The sequence below is a fragment of the Lithobates pipiens genome, unplaced genomic scaffold (genome assembly GCF_037356315.1).
Source record: "Lithobates pipiens isolate NorthernLeopardFrog02 unplaced genomic scaffold, aLitPip1_a1.2 Scaffold_10, whole genome shotgun sequence".
Classification (NCBI taxonomy): Eukaryota; Metazoa; Chordata; class Amphibia; order Anura; family Ranidae; genus Lithobates; species Lithobates pipiens.
Genome location: NW_027507686.1, coordinates 69,267,210 through 69,279,841, shown reverse-complemented (window position 1 = coordinate 69,279,841; position 12,632 = coordinate 69,267,210).

The following is a 12,632-nucleotide window of genomic DNA, read 5'->3' as shown; positions in this document are numbered from 1 at the left end:
TAGTATATAATGCAGACTGGATCAAAACAAAATAAATGAATGAGCAGTAAAGTTTACACCTGTTTCCATTTTGCTGCTGCCATGTTGATGCTAATCGTATAAATCTGATAAACAATTGGGGAGAAACTTCTTCTTCTAATTCTTATTGCCCTAGCCACAAATGAGTTGGTCACCAATAAAACATGCAAGAAAAATTAGGTTGTGTTCGTTATCCAAATATTAGGGGTTATATCAGCCAAGCTGTTTGTGCCGTTGCCATGGTCTTTCCCTTTTTTTTTTTTTTTTTTTTTTTTTTTTTTTTTTTCTTTCTGCTTACAAACTTTGCACGGACCAACAACTTAGATGGGTGATTTTGAAGGACTTTGCTTTTGATATTTTGTGGCAGTGGCTTAGAATGGCATTAAACTAGTACGGGAAGGTGTTAAAGGATGTAGTGCATGACCTTCACAGGCTGCCATTTCAGTTCATTTGAAAAGGCCATTTTAAAGCCAGTCATGTAGGTCATCTGGAATGAATACTTGAGTTTCTAAACTACAGCAATTATGCAGATCCGGCATTCATTTGTAAACTTTTCCCAGTTGGTATTCATTCCCGATGAGCCACATCACTGGTTGGAAACTAGTGTTTAAAATGATGGGTTGGAACTGGCAGCTATTGTAGTTTTCCTTTTTAACAAATATGATCAAGTCCAACATTAATGTGTAATGCATTTGTGTGACCAAAACATGGACCACTTTACCAGTAAACCTTTAATAAATGCCTTCAATAAAGTATTGGTGGTTTTTATTTTATTTTTTCCCAGGCTTAATGTTGGCATTAAATATTTTAATACAGGATTTATATAGCGCCAACAGTTTGCGCAGCACTACAATGTTGGGGCAGACATAATTCAATACAGGAGGAATCGGAGGGCCCTATTCGTCGGAGCTTACAATCTAGGAGATGTTTGTTTGGAAAATCCCCTTCACACTGGTGATAAATTGTTGGAATGAGACTGTAATAGAGGGCATACAGGAATGAAAATTTGATGCTCAGCTTGGGTTTATACTTTGGGCTGCTTTATGGATTACTTGGTTCATGCTATGAATTTGCTGGTGCATAGGGGTGCCATTCATTTTTAATATATGCTTAGTTCCTGAAAGGCCAGGTGTGGCTATGGCTGTCTTGGGGTGCATAACGCACTGCAATGTACAAATACCCAATTTACTATACTGTATCCAGAAATTTACACTGCCTAAACAATTCTGCAAGGTGAATAAAAGGTGCATTTTGCAGATTCCATAGCTTCTTTATATAAAAAAAACTGAGCATGAGCGATATGCCATTAGTGGCAGCTCCCATGCGCGGGAGTGACGTCATCGCTGCTCCGGTGCTGAGTGGCCGGAGCAGCGAAACCTGGAAGAAGGTGGACGCTCCGTGCTACAGGGGACAGCGGTGACATCACTGGCTCATGTGTCAGGTAAGTGACATAATGGGCTACTATGTAATGCTTTACCTTTGCAGGGAGACAAAGGAAGTAGACCCATTAGGGTTTACTTCCTCTTTAAACTCCCTTCCTAACAGACCAATTTTCAGCTTTTGGTGCTTATATTTTGAATGACAATTAGTCATGCAACACTGTACCTAATATGAATTTTATTTTTTTCATACAAATAGAGCTTTCTTTTGGTATTCACCTCTGGGTTTTTTATTCTTTTGCGGTATAAGACCAAAAATTCTGTAAAAACAAATGCATTTTTCTTAGTTTCTGTAACATTTTGCTAATTGGTAATTTTTCTTAAACTTTGGCCAAAATTTATACGGCTAAATATTTTTGGTAATCTACACCACTTTGGGTTATTTTTATTTGGTCTTTGTGAAAGTTGGAGTCCACAAGCTATTGTTCCAAACTCTGAAAATTGATCACACCTGATGTACTGACAGCCTATCTAGTTTCTTGAGACACTAACAAGCCAGGAAAGTACAAATGCCCCTTTTGGAAACTAGACATTCCAAGGTATTTAGAGTCGTGAGTATTTTGAAGTTGTAATTTTTTTTTTTTCCCCCCACAATTCTTTGCAAACTCAAGATTTTTTTTTTTTCATTTCTATTGGCCGGTTATTTCTCACACACAGCACAAATTACACCCCAAAACACATTCTACTACTCCTGCGTGTGGTGATGCCACATGTGAGACTTTTACACAGCGTGGCCACATACAGAGACCCAACATGAAGGGAGCACCATCAGGGGTTCTTGGAGCATAAATTACACATCATTTCTTGACTACCTTTTACACTTTTGAAGGCCCTGGAGCACCAGGTCAATGGAGATTGCCAAAAAATTACCCCATTTTGGAACGAAAACAACCCAACATATAATCTGAGGCATAGTGAGTCTTTTAAACATGTCCCTTATTTTACAGAAATTTAATAAAAAAAAAAAAAAAAAAAAATGTAAATAGAATTAAAAGCTTTTTGTTAACACACTATTTCTAACATGTAAATACCAAAAATTACACCCCATAATAGTCTCTCCTACTCCCCCAAGTATGAAATAAATTGTTGAAAAGATCTGGTCCCCAGCCAGAAATGTCAACCAAGGAAAGAGCAGGGGGACTATTACGGTACGATTTACAGGGTATAAAACATTGAAAAAAACGGACGTAAAAAATTATATCAATTTATTTTAGTATAAAAACATTTGACAGTACAAATGATCCACAATTGGTGTAAAGAATGACGTATTTCGACTAGTTTCGCTTTTCAGCTCCTCAGGAAATACATATGTCTAGGAATATATATATATATATATATATATCACAGTTGGGTATATAATAAAAGGTAATATATGATCAAAAAGATACAATGGGGAAGAGTATGAAGTTACAAAATGGGGAAAAAAAACACTTCACAAGGACTTACCCGAACACCCGTGCCCCCGAGACGGCTCAGGTAACCAGGGGAGTCTCCCCCGGCGACTGGGAGAGGCATAGAACCTGACACAAGCCGAGATCTATATGGAGATAATTATATTAAATCATAGGTTAAATTTGTCATAAAACTTTTCTTGGGTGACACCCGGGCGTGAGATTTATCTCCATCACCAGGGGTAGAACGATGTGATTGGAAAAATGGGTGTGCCAATGAAGTGAAACAAGCAATGCACTGTAAGGCAGAACTGAAGTGAACCCCTAGGGAAAGGGGGAAGAAAGGAAAAGGATAGGCAAAAAAAAGGGGGATGGAGGGGACGGACGTGGTAGTGAAGATAGTGAGGCAAACGAGTGAAAAAAGTATCCCACAAGTAAGAAATGTGAGGATTCAATGCTAATAGTGGGAAATGAAAACAAATTGGAAAATAAGACCCAAACACATATATGAATTATATATGTCAAGAAATATATGTGAAGTTAATTTAACTATACAAAAAGTGTATTGCTCGCTATGATGTGACAGTGCACAGGGTTAAATGGAAAAAGTCAAGTTTCCAAAAGAGATACCCAAGGATGATAGTGAAGGCAATTAGTGATTGGTAAGATTTTTGTGAAGCCTGGGTGCCAAGGACAAAGAATAAAGATAATTTAATGAAGTTACCAATGGGTTAGATAGTTTGCTTTCTTTAAGACCCGGAGAAGGATATGAGGCTGTCCATCCAAGGATGGATAAAGAACGCATCCTCCCGAATGGGATCAGTATGCGAGGTGGAGGAACATCCAGAACATTTAGGGCACTTGGGGTATAAATAATCATCTGTGTAGACATGAGCATGGTAATGCATCAATGTACAAACATTTGTAATATATCAGTGTAACTCCCTATCTGGAGCATGTTCACTCACCGCTCGCAGTGTGACCCCTGGGGTTCTCCGGATCAGCTCGGCGTGCCAGGATGGCGGTGGAACACTGCCATAAATGCCTCTCAACCCCGCTGATTGACCCCAGCACCGCGTCGCCGGCGCACAGCGTCACGGGTTCTACAGCACGTGCCCGACAGCCAGCGCGCATGCGCCCCCCCACACTATGCGCCCAGCACCCGCCATGAGCGATACCGTCTCATGCAGGCCTGTGCAGCACCAGGTCCGGGTTGCGCAGGAAAGTCGTGCGCACGTCTGTGCTTGCATCCCACAGCTAATCCATGTCAGCCAGGACACATGCAAGGGGAAAGGGGGAGCGGAGCACCAGAAACCATGGTGCCCCACCCAACCCCCAGGAACCCCACCAATCGCCGGAAGAGAAATCCACGACCCAAGTCCACAGGGGGGCCAGGTGGAGGGGCAAGAACCTGTAACAGTACAATAATAGTATAGAGGCATAAATAAACAATGGCGTACAACAATTACAAACTATAGGGGAATATCAAGACACAATAGTGTCACAAGTATTGCCATAAAGGAGAAGAGAATAAATGCGAGAGGGAGAGGGGAGGCCCTTCCTTATTTATGCCAGAATAGGGAAGACAGGACATGCTCAGGACTTAATGGTGTGTGGAGATCAAGGCACGAAGAGGACGGGCCGAAGCCTCATCACTGTTTGTGAATAGATACCCACACTAAGTACCAGGTGTGTTATCCACCTATTGATTCTATAGAAATTATGGGTGGCCTCACAACATAATATTAGATTACAATTGAAACGTTACAACATGCACCTTCATCCCAAATAAGTATGAAATAAATTGTTGAAAAGATCTGGTCCCCAGCCAGAAATGTCAACCAAGAAAAAAGAGCGAGGGGACTATTACGGTACGATTTACAGGGTATAAAACATTGAAAAAAAACGGACGTAAAAAATTATATCAATTTTATTTTAGTATAAAAACATTTGACAGTACAAATGGTGAACATTTTCAGCTTCCTCAGGAAATGCATATGTCTAGGAATATATATATAGAAATCACAGTTGGGTATATAATAAAAGGTAATATATGATCAAAAAGATACAATGGGGAAGAGTATGAAGTTACAAAATGCAAAAAACACTTCACAAGGACTTACCCGAACACCCGTGCCCCCGAGACAGCTCAGGTAACCAGGGGGAGTCTCCCCCGGCGCCTGGGAGAGGCATTGAACCTGACACAAGCCGAGATCTATATGGAGATATTTATATTAAATCATAGTTTAAATTTGTCATAAAACTTTTCTTGGGAGACACCGGGTGTGAGATTTATCTCCATCACCAGGGGTAGAACGATGTGATTGGAAAAATGGATGTGCCAATGAAGTGAAACAAGCAACGCGCTGTAAGGCAGAACTGGAGTTAACCCCTAGGGAAAGGGGGAAGAAAGGAAAAGGATAGGCAACAAAAAAAGGGGGATGGAGGGGATGGACGTGGGTGTGAAGATAGTGAGGGAAACGAGTGAAAGAAAAGTATTTTTTTTTCCCCCCACAATTCTTTGCAAACCCAAGATTTTTTTTTTCATTTCTATTGGCCGGTTATTTCTCACACACAGCACAAATTACACCCCAAAACACATTCTACTACTCCTGCGTGTGGTGATGCCACATGTGAGACTTTTACACAGCGTGGCCACATACAGAGACCCAACATGAAGGGAGCACCATCAGGGGTTCTTGGAGCATAAATTACACATATAATTTCTTGACTACCTTTTACACTTTTGAAGGCCCTGGAGCACCAGGTCAATGGAAATGGCCAAAAAATTACCCCATTTTGGAAAGAAAACAACCCAACATATAATCTGAGGCATAGTGAGTCTTTTAAACATGTCCCTTTTTTTTATTTTTTATTACATTTCTGTAAAATATGTAAATAGAATTAAAAGCTTTTTGTTAACACACTATTTCTAACATGTAAATACCAAAAATTACACCCCATAATAGATTCTCCTACTCCCCCCAAGTATGATCCCACATGTGAGACTTTTTAGATAGCCTGGCCACAGAGAGGCCCAACATGCAGAGAGCGCCATCAGATGTTCTAGGGGCATTAATGTCAAATCTAATTTGACTACCTATTACACTTTTGTGAGGCGCTGTAGTGGCATGAATGGGGGTGGCTGAGGATGGATGAATGGCTGGAGTGGACACTACACATTCAGCCCACAGCAACATCTGATTGGTACAGAGAGGGCAGAGGAACCGAATGTTTCACTGGTTTGTTTACAAGTGATTGCTCTGGCATTTGATGATCATGTGGTGAACGGCCGCTGTCAGCAACCATTTACTGGCAGTCACGGATGTTTCTGGGGGCACGCAGGAGCAAGATTCTATGAGGATGTCAATGTATGCCCTCCCAGAGTTATCAAGCTGTGCTGTAGCTGTCATTTGGCTATAGCGTGGTAGTTAAAGTGGAACAGTAGTAAGAAAATTTAAGTCTTGCTAGATCACTTCAGGCTGGTCCCTTTAGCAGGTATAGCTTTGTAAAACATTAAAGTGCCTATACTGTGTAAAATCCAGTACTACATTGTCTCTCCTTGCTCTACACATGCTTAGTTGCGCCCAGTTTTAGGCTCTGCTGAGTTTGTAGAGGTCGATCTGCTGACAGCCTAAAAGCAAAATGAAACCCTCCGTCTTTTACAGACAAGGATGCTGCTTCTGTTTGATCTTCATCTGTCATGCTTCTGCATATGTGATCAGTTATGACACCAGCCGTTTGACGGTTTGGTTGAGGGCAAAAGCAAATGTAGCGGCAATTGCAGGAAGGTAACTTATTTTTTAAACTGTTACATTGATGGGTTTATTTCCTTTTTATGGTTTACTGCTGTTCAGGGACTCTGGTCTTCAGCAGAATGGCAGCCTCCAGTAAGCAGAAACTGGAGCAATGCTGGAGGCAATTTACAGCACACACTTTTTAGTTTAATGCATACGAACACAATGTATTGCCCAATTGTTTGGTAATAAAAGATGATCTTAAGCCGAGTACATAGATACTAAACATGATATGCTTTGACATTCCGCCTGCCTGTGCAGCAGGGACAAACTACGTACATATTTAAAAGCCTTTACAGGTTACCACTTGAGATTTACAGAGGAGATCTACTGGTAGAATTACTGCCCTTGATCTGATGTTCACGCTGATGGCTCACATGCATGGGGCAATTGTTTACATGAGACCGATGCATGCGGCCACCTTTGGGCGTCAGCACGGGGGGGGGGGGGGGACAGGGGTGCTTTTATTTTTATTATCACAGGGAATGTAAATCACCCCTATGATGGTGACAGGTACTCGAAAGCAAATGTCGGGATAAACAGATAGTATGCAGTATCTGCAACACAAACTATGGTTAACAATAGGGATGAGCTTTATGTTAGTCTAAACTCATGCCTGACCCGAACATTGGCTATTCAATCGTTTGTTGAAGGACGAGCATTATGGGGCGGTAGCACCAAATTCGAGCAGCGCATAATGCACTGTGACATCGCAGTGCATTGCTGTCTGACGATTGGTCAAGCATGCACTATGACCCGCTTGCTTTTGCCAATCACAGTGCTGTCAGCAAAGAGAGCCATAATTGCTCAGGAGGTTAAGTCTACGCCCCACACTATATAAGGCCGCCTGCGTGTCGGGTCCTGTGTAGTGTTGCTGGCATTGACAGAGAGGGTGTAGTTTCATTTAGATTGAGCAGGCAGGCGATTCAGTTAGCAGCAGTGTATTTATTTTATATATCTATCTCTCCAGGCTTGTGTGTGTGCATATATACTGTATCCAGTTTAGTTAGAGCTCACTGCAGTCTGTTCCTAGTGTACTCTTTCTAATATACTTCAGGCGGGTGATTCAGTTAGCTGCATACACACACACACACTCACACTCGTGTATATATATATACAGTGCCTTGGGAAAGTATTTGGCCCCCTTGAACTTTTCAACCTTTTGCCACATTTCAGGCTTCAAACATAAAGATATACATTTTTTATTTTTTGTGAAGAATCACCAACAAGTGGGACACAATTGTGAAGTGGAACGAAATCTATTGGATATTTTAAACTTTTTAGCAAATAAAAAACTGAAAAGTGGTGCATGCAAAATTATTCGGCCCCTTTACTTTCAGTGCAGCAAACTCACTCCAGAAGTTCAGCGAGGATCTCTGAATGATCCAATGTTGTCCTAAATGACTGATGGTGATAAATAGAATCCACCTGTGTGTAATCAAGTCTCTGTATAAATGCACCTGCTCTGTGATAGTCTCAGGGTTCTGTTGAAAGCGCAGATAGCATCATGAAGACCAAGGAACACACCAGGCAGGTCCGTAATACTGTTGTGGAGAAATTTAAAGCTGGATTTGGATACAAAAATTTCCCAAGCTTTAAACATCCCAAGGAGCACTGTGCAAGCGATCATTTTCTGATGGAAGGAGTATCAGACCACTGCAAATCTACCAAGACCTGGCCATCCCTCTAAACTTTCAGCTCAGACAAGGAGAAGACTGATCAGAGATGCAGCCAAGAGGCCCATGATCACTCTGGATGAACTGCAGAGAACTACAGCTGAGGTGGGAGACTCTGTCCATAGGATAACAATCAGTCGTACACTGCACAAATCTGGCCTTTATGGAAGAGTGGCAAGAAGAAAGCCATTTCTCAAAGATATCCATAAAAAGTCTCGTCTAAAGTTTGCCACAAGCCACCTGAGAGACACACCAAACATGTGGAAGAAGGGGCTCTGGTCAGATGAAACCAAAATCGAACTTTTTGCCCACAATGCAAAACGATATGTTTGGAGTAAAAGCAACACAGCTCATCACCCTCAACACACCATCCCCACTGTCAAACATGGTGGTGGCAGCATCATGGTTTGGGCCTGCTTTTCTTCAGCAGGGACAGGGAAGATGGTTAAAATTGAGGGGAAGATGGATGCAGCCAAATACAGGACCATTCTGGATGAAAACCTGTTGGAGTCTGCAAAAGACCTGAAACTGGGACAGAGATTTATCTTCCAACACAAGACAATGATCCCAAACATACAGCAAAATCTACAAAGGACTGGTTCACAAATAAACGTATCCAGGTGTTAGAATGGCCAAGTCAAAGTCCAGACCTGAATCCAATCAAGAATCTGTGGAAAGAGCTGAAAACTGCTGTTCACAAACGCTCTCCATCCAACCTCACTGAGCTCGAGCTGTTTTGCAAGGAAGAATGGGCAAGAATTTCAGTCTCTCAATGTGCAAAACTGATAGAGACATACCCTAAGCGACTTGCAGCTGTAAACACAGCAAAAGGTGGCTCTACAAAGTATTAACGCAAGGGGGCCGAATAATTTTGCACGCCCCACTTTTAATTTTTTTATTAGTTAAAAAAGTTTCAAAAATCCAATAGATTTCGTTCCACTTCACAATTGTGTCCCACTTGGTGATTCTTCACAAAAAATTTAAATTTTATATCTTTATGTTTGAAGCCTGAAATGTGGCAAAAGGTTGAAAAGTTCAAGGGGGCCCGAATACTTTCGCAAGGCACTGTGTGTGTGTGTGTGTGTGTGTTTGTGTGTGTGTGTATATATATATATAATAGAGGTCGACCGATATGGGTTTTTCTCTGGCTGATGTCGATACCGATATTTAGAAATTGCCACGGCCGATATATGATGCCGATTTTTTTTTTTTTTGGGCCGATATGTTAGGCCGATTATTTATTTTTTCCCCTTCATCTCATAAAATCTAAGTTAGACACCTTTCCCACTGGGGCGTTTTTCAGGCGCTTTAAAATAGCGCCTGTAAAGTGCCTGCAAAACGGCTCCCCTGCAGTCTGTGTGGAACCCCCGAGTGCTGTCACACTGAGGCGATGCGCTGGCAGGACGTTAAAAAAAAGAGTCCTGCAAGCAGCATCTTTCGAGTGGTGTATACCGCTCCTCCACCACTCCTGCCCATTGAAATGAATGGGCACCGCTGCTGAAGCACCTGCAATGCGATTTGGCAACGGCGCTTCACAGGCACATTTAACCCCTTCCTGGGCCGCTAGCTGGATTATAAGTGCCCTGCTAAAATGACGGTAAAGCACCGCTAAAACTGGCAGCGTTTTACCGTCAACGCCTGCTCGCTCCAGTGTGAAAGCAGCCTTAAAGTGGAAGTAAACCCAATCGATTTAAACAGTTAAAAAAAAAGGCATCCCGGGAATGCCAACTGCACATTGGCTGTGCTCTCAGCCAAACTATCAAACCATCCAATGGCTGGTGTCATAACGAATCACATGTGCAGCACCATAGCAGTTGAAGATTAAACAGAGGCAAAGATGGCAGCTTCCTTGGCTGAAAATTATAGGGGAGTTTATTTCCACTTTAAGTGATACAGAAAATTTCTTACATTTATTAAACAAAACAAACATCCAAACAGTTCACTTGTATGTATAATTTAGAATGAAAAATATAATATAATATAATATATATATATATATATATATATATATATATATATATATATATATATACACACACATATACATATATACACAAAAACAGGTAATCAAAACTTTTGGATGAAAAAAAAATGGGCTAACTTTACTGTGTTTTTTTTTTTTTTTTTTTTTAATCTGTGTATTTTTTCCCAAAAAAATTGAGTTTGAAAGACCGCTGCGCAAATACCGTGTGACATAAAATATTGCAACAACCGCTATTTTATTCCCTAGGATCTCTGCTAAAAAATATATATAAGTTTTGGGGGTTCTAAGTGAATTTCTAGCAGAAAATACAGGATTTTTATTTGTAAGCATCAAGTGTCAAAAAAGATTTAGTCTTTAAATGGTTAAACTGAGAACTCTACACACTGAGTTGATTCATTCAAGTGTAAACATTGTATCTTTTCTTGGCAGACTGCCCAGAGAGGAGACAAGTCGCTTCACTCAAGTCTCCAGGCAACTTGCACTGACTTCTATTACTGAAGTCATTTGCAAGTCAAGCTGAATATATCATCGGCTTTTTTTAACAGCACAATCGGCCTATGCCGATTAATTAAAAAACGCCAAATATCGTCCGGCCTCTAATATATAATCTCTACTGTATCCAGTTTAGCTAGATCTGACTGCAGTCCATTCCTGTAGTACTGTTTCTAATATAATTCAGGCAGGTGCTTCAGTTAGCTGCAGTGTATTTAAAAAAAAAAAAATATATATATATATATATATATATATATATCAGAATTTTTAAAATGGCTTACCTGTAAAATCCTTTTCTTTGATGTACATAAGGGGACACAGAGCCATAGTAGTTACTATGTGGGTTAATATGCCACCTTTAGGTGATGGACACTGGCATGCCCTAAGACCAGAAGTGCACTCCCTATATAACCCCTCCCACTAATGGGAGTACCTCAGTTTTGTAGCCAAGCAATACAAGTGTATACCAAGAAGGGAGGGACCTCTCTGTCCCCTGATGTACATAAAAAAAAAAAAGATTTTTACAGGTAAGCTGTTTTAAAAATCCTGTTTTCTTTTCATACATTAAGGGACACTGAGCCATAGTAGTTACTATGTGGGATGTCACATAGCAATGGCAACTGAAGGGAGGGAGACACAACAAAAGAAGTAGGGCAAAAGAGGCTAGAGGACTCATACTGCAGCCTGCAGTACACTACGCCCAAAGGCAATATCCTCATGACCTTTAACATCGATTTTAATAAAATCTGGTAAATGTATGAACTGAAGACAAAGTTGCAGCCTTACAGATCTGAGCCATAGAGGCCTAATGATACACCGCCCAAGAGGCACTAACTGCCCTGGTTGAGTGTGCTTTACCATGAAAAGGAGGCATTTTCTTCCTTAAACCATAAGCTTGAACAATTACTTGACTAATCCATTTGGAAATAGTAGATTTTGATGCTGCCTGTCCCCTTTGTGGACCTTCTGGCAGTACAACAAAACCTCTGTTTTGCGAACCTGAGCGGTCTTACTACATCAAGGGAATGTAGTGCCCTCTCTTCCCTAGATTGAGGCTCTGGGAAGAAGGTAGAATAATATCCTGGTTCAAATGAAAACCTGTCACCACTTTTGGTAGGAATTCAGGATGAGGACGCAAGACCACCTTATCTTTATGCATGATCAAATATGGCTCTTTACAAGATAGAGCCGCTAGTTCCGATACTCTTCTAGCAGAAGAAATGGCAACCAAAAAGATTATTTTTCTTGTCAAAAAATGGGAATTTCTCATAGAGGCTCAAAAGGCTGATTCTGTAAAGCCAATAAGACCAAATTTAAATTCCAAGGATTTAAACGTGCCTTGATAGGGGGATTAATCCCTGTTACCCCCTGAATAAAACTATGTACCAGTGAGTGAGAAGCAAGAGGCCATTGAAAAAACACTGACAAGGCCGAGATCTGGCCCTTAATCGTACTCAAGGCCAGTTTCATTTCTAAACCCATTTGCAGGAAATCAAGGATCCTACCTATGACATACTTCCTGGGGTGCCAACCCCTGGATACACACCAAGAAACATATGCCTTCCAGACTCTGTAGTAAATGATTTTGGAAGCTGGCTTCCTGGCATTAACCAAAGAAGACACTACTGAAGGGGAATAACCCACAGTCCTTTAGAATGTGGGTTTCAATAGCCAAACTGTTAAATTTAGCGCCCGTAAGGTAGGATGGAATACCAGACCTTGTGCAAGAAGGTCTGGCCATAATGGCAGAGTCCAAGGGACTCCTACCACCAGGATACTGTCAGAAAGGATTTCCCCTTTTTAGAGGTTGGTGGATATCAACCACCTATTTAGGC